This window comes from Vulpes lagopus, chromosome 4 (genome assembly GCF_018345385.1).
Source record: "Vulpes lagopus strain Blue_001 chromosome 4, ASM1834538v1, whole genome shotgun sequence".
Classification (NCBI taxonomy): Eukaryota; Metazoa; Chordata; class Mammalia; order Carnivora; family Canidae; genus Vulpes; species Vulpes lagopus.
This window is the reverse complement of record NC_054827.1, coordinates 51,573,231-51,582,052: the sequence shown is the minus strand read 5'-3', so window position 1 is coordinate 51,582,052 and position 8,822 is coordinate 51,573,231. Positions and strand designations below refer to the sequence as shown.

The 8,822-nt window shown below is 47.8% G+C and overlaps 1 protein-coding gene across 4 annotated transcripts in view; it reads left to right on the top strand.

Moving 5' to 3' along the window:
* Nucleotides 1-2,242: 2,242 nt before the first annotated feature.
* SLC37A3 (solute carrier family 37 member 3) overlaps nucleotides 2,243-8,822 on the top strand; it is an 82,855-nt gene continuing 76,275 nt past the window's right edge. For 3 of the 4 annotated variants that reach the window (XM_041753420.1, XM_041753419.1, XM_041753417.1), the window contains exon 1: nucleotides 2,243-2,374. The gene's annotated coding sequence lies outside the window, so the exon portion shown is untranslated. Of the gene's footprint in view, nucleotides 2,389-8,822 lie in introns of all 4 variants that reach the window. The other variant, XM_041753418.1, reaches the window with a different exon arrangement.

Genomic DNA, 8,822 nt, shown 5'->3' with positions numbered 1-8,822 from the left:
GGAGGGAGAGGGAGAGAATCTTAAGCAGAGCCCGTGCTGAGTGCAGAGCCCGACTTGGACTCAATCTCATGATCCTGAGATCATGACCTGAGTTCAAATCAGGAGTTGGATGCTCAAGTGACTAAGTCACCCAGGTGTCTTCAGTTTAGCCATTTTTAAGGGTTCTGTTTAAAGGCATTAAATATATCCACATTGTTGTGCAATCATCACTCCTATCATCTCCAGAACTTTTACAGCATTCCCAACTGAAACTCTACCCAGTAAACAATAACTCCCACTTGTCCTCCCATTTCTCTTCCCTCTCAGCCTCTGGTAACCATGATCCTACTCTCTCTCCCTATGAATTTGATCCAGGTATTTCAGGTACTTCATGTAAATGGAATCATACAATATTTATCCTTTTGCGACTGGCTTATTTCATTTAGCATAATGCCCTTGAGGTTCCTCTATGTTGTAGCATGTGCCAGAATTTCATTCCTTTTGAGACGCCTGGGTGGCTCAGTGGTTGAGGGTCTGCCTTCTGTTCAGGGTGTGATCCCGGGTCTGGGGATCGAGTCCTGCATCCGGCTCCCTGCGAGGAGCCTGTTTCTCCCTCTCCCTCTGCCTATGTTTCTGTCTCTTTCTGTGTGTCTCTCATGAATAAATAAATAAATAAAATCCAAAAAAATTTCATTCTTTTTAAAGGCTGAATAATATTCTACTATATATTATATTATGTAATAATATATTTATTGATGTATCAACACCCAATATGGGGCTTGAATTCACCACCTCAAGATCAAGAGTTGCACATTCCAGCAACTGAGCCAGCCAGGGGCCCCCTCCACATATTTATATATATGTACACACACACACACACACACACACACACACAGAGGCAGAGAGAGAAGCAGGCTCCATGCACGGAGTGAGATGTGGGACTTGATCCTGGGACCCCAGGATCACACCCTGAGCCAAAGGCAGACGCTGAAACCTCTGAGCCACCCAGGCATCCCATAAGCATCACATTCTACTTTAATGCCTATCTAATAGTAAAACTCTTCCCTTTTCCTGCTGTCTTTGTAGAGAGATTTTCTGGGTTGGGAGATTTTATTTTATTTTTTTATTTTAATGTTTTTTTTTTAAATTTTTTATTTATTTATGATAGTCACAGAGAGAGAGAGAGAGAGAGAGAGAGAGAGAGAGAGAGGCAGAGACATAGGCAGAGGGAGAAGCAGGCTCCATGCACCGGGAGCCCGACGTGGGATTCGATCCCGGGTCTCCAGGATTGCCCCTGGGCCGAAGGCAGGCGCCAAACCGCTGCGCCACCCAGGGATCCCTGGGTTGGGAGATTTTAAAACAAATTCTGTTTCCCCAACAAGTTGAAAGAGGGCCCAAGAGGGCAGCAGATTCTACTTGCAAGTGCCGTGTCTTAAGGCCTTTAATTTTTGCGAGAGGCTGTCAGGATCTTAACATTCATCTATTTGGGTGGGTGGAGTGGAGAGCAGAATGGTGAATGATGGTGGCAGATTACTGGCCCTGCCTGCATGGGCCACGTCATTTAATTAACTTAAACAAAAATGTAAAGCATAACTGGGTGTTATGCTATATGTTGGCAAATTAAACTCCAATAAAAAAATAAAAAATATATATATTACTTTTATGGAGGTATGTAATACAAAACACACAAAAAAAGCAGTAGAAATAAATATATTCTTTGGGGGAAAAAAATCGAAAGCATATGCCCTTATTGTTGGCTGGTCAGTAGCACACCCAGCAGCATGTTACTTTTTACAAGAAAGCAGAGGGCAGCCCTGGTGGCTCAGCCCTTTAGCGCTGCCTTCAGCCCAGGGCCTGATCCTGGAGACCCGGGATCGAGTCCCACGTCGGGCTCCCTGCGTGGAGCCTGCTTCTCCCTTTGTCTGTCTCTCTCTCTCTGTGTCTTAAATAAATTAAAAAAAAATAAAATAAAAGGTGGATTATCTGTTTAAAAAAAAGAAAGAGCAGAATTAAGCTTTTCTGAAAAAAAGATGACCTGTACAGCACTTCTCAAATTGTATTTTATCTCTCTCTCACTGCCTTTTTCCAGCTTACACTCCTGGCTATCGCCTCCTCCTCCAGCCCAGCGGCCGGGTTCACCGAGGCCTCGCCCCTCCCTCTCCCTGCCCCCTTCGTCTCCCTCCACCTCCCCGTGCGGCCCCCGGCGGCCCGCAGGTGACGCCGCGGTCGGACTACAACTCCCAGCATGCTCCGGGGACGGGCGGGTCACGTGAGCGTCCGGAAACCGTGGCCGCGGAGCCGCGGGTGAGGTGGCGGCGCCGGCGAGGGGCTGCGGGCAGCGGAGCGGAGCGGGCCGGACGGTGGGCCGCAGCGAGGCGATTGCGGCGGGGCCCGGGTGCGCGAGCCGCGGTGCGCGGGGTGCGGCCGACAGGGGGCCGGAGCCCGGCTGGGGGCGACGTGTGGGGGCGCCGCCCGCGAGCGCGGTCCGGGGGGGCGGGGGGCTCCCCGGGGACGGGAGGGCGGCGCGGGGACGCGGCGGGCGGGTGCTCGCTCCCCTCCCGGGGGGCTCCTTCCCGCCGCGCGGGGCCGGGCGTGCGGGGCCGGGCGGGGCCGGGCGTGCGGGGCCGGGTGTGCGGGGCCGGGTGTGCGGGGCCGGCGGGGACCGCGGGCCCTGGGGCGGGCGTGGGGGGGGGGTCGGGGCCGGGCCGCGAGGGCTGCTGCCCGGGAGTGGGAAGGACGGCCTTTGGGAAAGATGCTCTGAGGCCGGAGAGGGAGAGCAGTAAGTGGGGTTGTGTTCTGGCAACGTATTCGTCACTCCCTCGGTATTCTTTTCTTTCTTTTTCTTTTTTTTTAAGATTTCATTTATTCATGAAAGACACACACAGAGAGAGAGAGAGAGAGAGAGAGGCAGAGACGCAGGCAGAGGGAGAAGCAGGCTCCCTGCGGGCAGCCCGGGCAGCCCCATGCGGGACTCGATCCGGGTCTCCAGGATCACGCCCTGGGGCAAAGGCAGGCGCCCACCGCTGGGCCACCCGGGCATCCCTCCCTCCCTCCCTCCCTCCCTCGGTATTCTTATTTGCAGGATGTGTTCCGCTGCTCACTCTCCCTTTTGGCGGGGGTGGGTGGGGGTAATGGGAATGTGTCCACAGGGGTTTTGGTGTTTCCTGAAACATAAGATTGTAGGTGATCTCATAGTAATTTATTACCAAGTGTTTTTATAGGGAGAAGAGTATGTTCCTGGAGTGAGCGAAAACTGAATCAGGACTGCCAGCTCTCTTCAATGTCTTGCTGCTGATTTATTTCTTTGCCATTGTTAGGTGTTTACTGTGTGCCAGGCTCTGTACTCAAACGCTCAAAAAATGATCTCATTTAATTCTTTTTTTTTTTTTTTTGTAAAGATTTTATTTATTCATTCATGACAGACACACAGAGAGAGAGAGAGAGAGAGGCAGAGACACAGGCAGAAGGAGAAGCAGGCTCCCTGCAGGGAACCTGACTTGGGACTCCATCCTGGGACTCTAGGATCACAACCTGGGCTGAAGGCAGATGCTAAACCGTTAAGCCACCCAGGGATCCCCTCATTTAATTCTTAAATGAGAGAATCGAGGCTCAGAGACTTTAAGCTGAGAGTCTGTGGTTCCAACTCGAACTTTAATGCCTTTTTGTGGCCCACATTTGGTTTCACATAACATCATTTTTCTGTTAATCTTTTTTTTTGAATTTTATTTATTGGGGTGCTTGGGTGGCTCAGTTGGTGAAGCATCTGCCTTTGGCTCAGGATGTGATCTCAGAGACTTGGGAACAAGCCCCACGTCGGGCTCTCTGCTTGGCCAAGAGCATGCTTCTCCTCCTTCTGTCTACTACTCTGAGAGATAATAAAATCTTAAAAAGAAATACAGATTTTATTTATTTATTTGAGAGAGAGAGAGAGAGAGAGCGTGCGCACACAAGCAGAGGGAGGGGTAATGAGAGGGGGAGCAGCAGACTCTGCTGAGCAGGGAACCAGACTGGGAGAGGGGAGAGGGGACTTGATCCCATGACCCCAAAATCATGACCTGAGCCACAGGCAGATGCTTAACTGATTGAGCCACCCAGGTGCTCCTCTTCTGTTAATCTTTGATTTCCATGTGAAAATTACCCTGAAACAGTACTTTTATAAAATTAAAGTCAGTGCAATGTCTTGTTTCTCTCTAGCTGTCAGGATTAAGTGTATCATTGAATGTTCTGTTTTGTTCCTCTTCATCCCTGATAAAATGAAATGTCACGGCAATGACCATTAACTGGAGTATAAGCCTTTTGTTTAGAAGGAAAGTTTTTATTTTTATTTTTTTTATTTTTTATTTTTAGATTTCATTCATTCATGAAAGACACACAGAGAGAGGCAGAGACACAAGCAGAGGGAGAAGCAGGCTCCACGCAGGGAGCCTGATGTGGGACCTGATCCTGGGACTCCAGGATCACATCTGGAGCTGAAGGCAGGCACTCAACTACTGAGCCATGCAGGCATCCCAAGATTTTTTTTTTTTAAATACAATCTACCCCGTAATTGTGGGGCTCAAACCTGATCCCAGTTTCAGGAGTCACATGCTACTGAACCAGCCAGGTGCCCTGAGAAGGAAAGATTTGTACTGTGAAAACTACTTGTCTTTGGAATATGTTTAAAATAGGTAGGCAGAATGTAATTTAAGAGCCCTGGAATAAGATAAAATTTTACAGGTAAGTGCTAGATACAATTTAAAAAGAGAGAAAAAATATAGAAGACGAGTTTTGAGTAAAAGGGTTTTATGTAGTACAGTTAAATGGCTTCAAATGAGATAATATGGGATGAAAAGGAGATTTGTGTGTCAAGCATTGAAGTGCTAAATTACAACATACACAATACTGTCAAAATAGCTCAACTATGTATTTTTAAAATTTTAAAAAAAGATTTTATTTATTTATTCATGAGAGACACACAGAGAGAGGCAGAGACACAGGCAGAGGAGAGGGAGAAGCAGGCTCCATGCAGGGAGCCCGATGTGGGACTCGATCCCGGGACTCCAGGATCAGGACCTGGGCCGAAGGCAGGCACTAAACCACTGAGCCACTCAGGTGTCCCTATTTTTAAATTTTCTTTTTTTGAAGATTTTATTTATTTATTCATGAGAGACAGAGAGAGAGAGAGAGAGGCAGAGACACAGGCAGAGGGGGAAGCAGGCTCCATGCAGGGAGCCTGGTGTGGGACTCAATCCTGGGACTCTGGGATCACGCCCCGGGCCAAAGGCAGGCGCTAAACTGCTGAGCCACCCAGGGATCCCCTATTTTTTATTTATTATTTATTATTTATTTATTTTTAATTTTTAAAATTTATTTATGATAGTCACACAGAGAGAGAGAGAGAGAGAGAGAGGCAGAGACACAGGCAGAGGGAGAAGCAGGCTCCATGCACCGGGAGCCCGATGTGGGATTCGATCCCGGGTCTCCAGGATCGCGCCCTGGGCCAAAGGCAGGCGCTAAACCGCTGCGCCACCCAGGGATCCCTATTTTTTATTTTTTAAAAAAAGATTTTATTTATTTGTCAGAGAGAGAGAGAGGGAGAGACAGCACAAGCAAGGGGAGTGGCAGGCAGAGGCAGAGGGAGAAGTAGTCTCCCTGCCATGCAAGGAGCAGGATGTGAGGCTCGGTTTATGGACCAGGGTCATGACCTGAGCCAAAGGCAGATGCTTAACCTACTGAACCACGCAGGCATCCCTCAACTATGCATTTAATACTCTTACAGCCATCTTTTTATGTTTCAGTACACATAATCTTTTTACTTTGCAAATGTAAAAACTGAAGTCTGAAGAGTAAACTCATTCATTGCTCATCTAATATCCTACTTTTTGGGTCTTTGCATTTGCTGTTCCACTGCTTGAAATGCTTTTCTCCTGGTTCTTTGCAAACGACTTGCTCTTTCCTTTTCTTGGCTCATCCCCAAGTCATCTCCCTCAGTGCATGCCCTGAGGGCCCTACCTACAATGGTTGGGGAAGTCACTCAGTTACCTCTCTCATCTCTGTTTCTTCCCTTGAGAGCACTGCTCCCAATCGAATTATCTGGTTTAACTGTTTACATGTGTATTGTTCTTCTGTAAACTCCCCCAAAGCAGTGGACTCCTCTGTCTTAAGCCCAAGACTATCTTTGGCACCTAGCAGAGCATTTATTTATTTTTATTTTTAAAAGATTTTATTTATTTATGAGAGAGACAGAGAGAGAGGCAGAGACACAGGTAGAGGGAGAAGCAGGCTCCATGCAGGGAGCCCGACATGGGACTCAATCCCTGGTCTCCAGGGTCAGGGCCTGGGCTGAAGGCGGTGCTAAACCGCTGAGCCACCCCTAGGAGAGCATTTAGAACCATCAATAAAGGGTGGCCCAGCTGGCTCAGCAGTTTAGCGCCGCCTTCAGCCCGGGGCGGGATCCTGGAGACTGAGGATGAGTCCCACGTCGGGCTCCCTGCATGGAGCCTGCTTCTCCCTCTGCCCGTGTCTCTGCCTCTCTCTCTCTCTCTCTCTCTCTCTCTGTGTGTGTGTGTGTGTGTGTCTATCATGAATAAATAAATCTTTTTTTTTTATTTTTTTTTAATTTTTTATTTATTTATGATAGTCACAGAGAGAGAGAGAGGCAGAGACACAGGCAGAGGGAGAAGCAGGCTCCATGCACCAGGAGCCTGATGTGGGATTCGATCCCGGGTCTCCAGGATCGCGCCCTGGGCCAAAGGCAGGCGCTAAACCGCTGCGCCACCCGGGGATCCCGCTTTTTTTTTTTTTTTTAAATTTTTTTTTTAAATTTTTTATTTATTTATGATAGTCACACACACAGAGAGAGAGAGAGAGAGAGAGAGAGGCAGAGACATAGGCAGAGGGAGAAGCAGGCTCCATGCACCGGAAGCCCGACGTGGGATTCGATCCCGGGTCTCCAGGATCGCGCCCTGGGCCAAAGGGAGGCGCCAAACCGCTGCGCCACCCAGGGATCCCTCTTTTTTTTTTTTTTTTTTAAAAAAAAGAACCATCAATAAAGATTTTGCCAATGAATGAATTCTTTGACCATAGCCAACACCAAATCCTTCCAAAGTACCAGGCACTGTGTTAGGTAATTGCCCTAAATTATTGCATTTAGTTCTCACATCTCTCATCTCATACATGAGAAAAGAGATTTTATAAAATAATATCTCTTAACAGTTGAAGCGAGCATTTAGACCCAGACCTGACCCTAGGCTCTATGCCATATTCTATAAGAAAAAAGGTTAAAATATCCCAAGATGGGTAAAATGTAATAATTAGAAATATCTCCCCTTAAGCTTAAAGGTATAAATCCAGGGGATTTGAGGGGAAAAAATTCATACCTTGTTAATAATACACTATTACCACATTTAGTTTCACATAACATCATTTTTCTGTTAATCTTTTTTTAAAAAATTTTATTTATTGGGGCGTTTGGGTGGCTCAGTTGGTGAAGCATCTGCCTTTGGCTCAGGGTGTGATCTCAGAGGCTTGGGAACAAGCCCCACGTCGGGCTCTCTGCTTGGCCAAGAGCATGCTTCTCCTTCTCCTTCATCCCTAACTTCTTTTTAGTGACCACAACTGTCAACTCCACTGCCCTTCACCCCTTAGTCTTCCTGTTTTACTGCAGAGGACCAGGGTATTCAGGCTTTGAAGGCCATGGCAAAGAGTTTTGTATTTATGTCTGAGTCTTGGGAAGCCATCAGTGTCTTATAAGCAGAGGAATGAGAGCTGATTTATGTTTTAAGATACATTTCTGGTTGATGTGTGGAGAAGGAGTTGGGGGCAGGGTAGATGAAGAAATGATGAAAGCCTTCAAAAGGCTGTTGGGGTAGACGTGGTGGTAGTGGGGATGGAGAGAGGAGGATGGATTCGGGATATATTTTGGGGGGTAACTAGTAATGGGTTGGATGCGGAAGTTGAGAGAGAGAAAAGGAAAAGTGAGTAAGTCCTGGTTAACCTTGGACAACTTGGAAGCATGGTGGTATTACTTCTAAGGTAGGGGATCCTGGGGAAGAAATAGATTTGGAGGGAGGAAATGAAGATCTTGCTTCAGATGCATGGAGGCATATCAAGTGGATGGTTGGTTGTACTGTTAGGAACTCTGGAAGGTCCATGTTAGAGCCATAGCTGTGGGTGTCATTGGTGGAAAGCCATCGTACTAGGTGAGGAAGAGAGAGAGAGATGCTGGAACTCTAAAGAGAGAAGTGTGAAATTGTCTTAGAGGTTGAGGAAGCAAAATAATTGAGGAAGTGTAGACATGCTGGGCAATGTTGCATGTCCTTTGAGGTTTGTGGTTTTGAATCTAAAAAGTGAAATCGTCCTGCTTGTGTGATTTTTCTCTGGCAAAACTCAACTGCTTGGGTGCAGGGAAGGAAGACAGAGACAAGCAAGAAAAAAGATCCCTAAGGGATTGGTTTGATTCTAAGTTGGTAAAGAAGGCATTGAGGACAAGAGGAGGGTAATGGGTAACGGGAACGTGGTGAGGTGACTGAGTTGGGAGGCTTGCTGAGGTAAAAGGACTGTTGAGTGGGAAGTGGGAGAGCAAGTGGTTCTCTGGAGGGAAAGAATGTAGGGTCTTTGAAATTTAGTCTGGGGTAGTGATGTTGGAGGCAAAGACTGGTGGTGAAGGGGGCAGGGGAAGGAGAGTTGAGCCACCTGGCTGTTGCGCTGGGACGGAAGCAGTGGCAGAAGGGAAGTGAGGCAAGGGGCTGTCTGCAGTGAGAGTGGAGTGCTGGGAGGTCAGGAGGTGACCCTGCTGTGGGGCAGGAGGCACTCGAACCCCCCCCACTCCCACCGCTTGAGTTCAGAGAAGCTGGGGTCTTGCG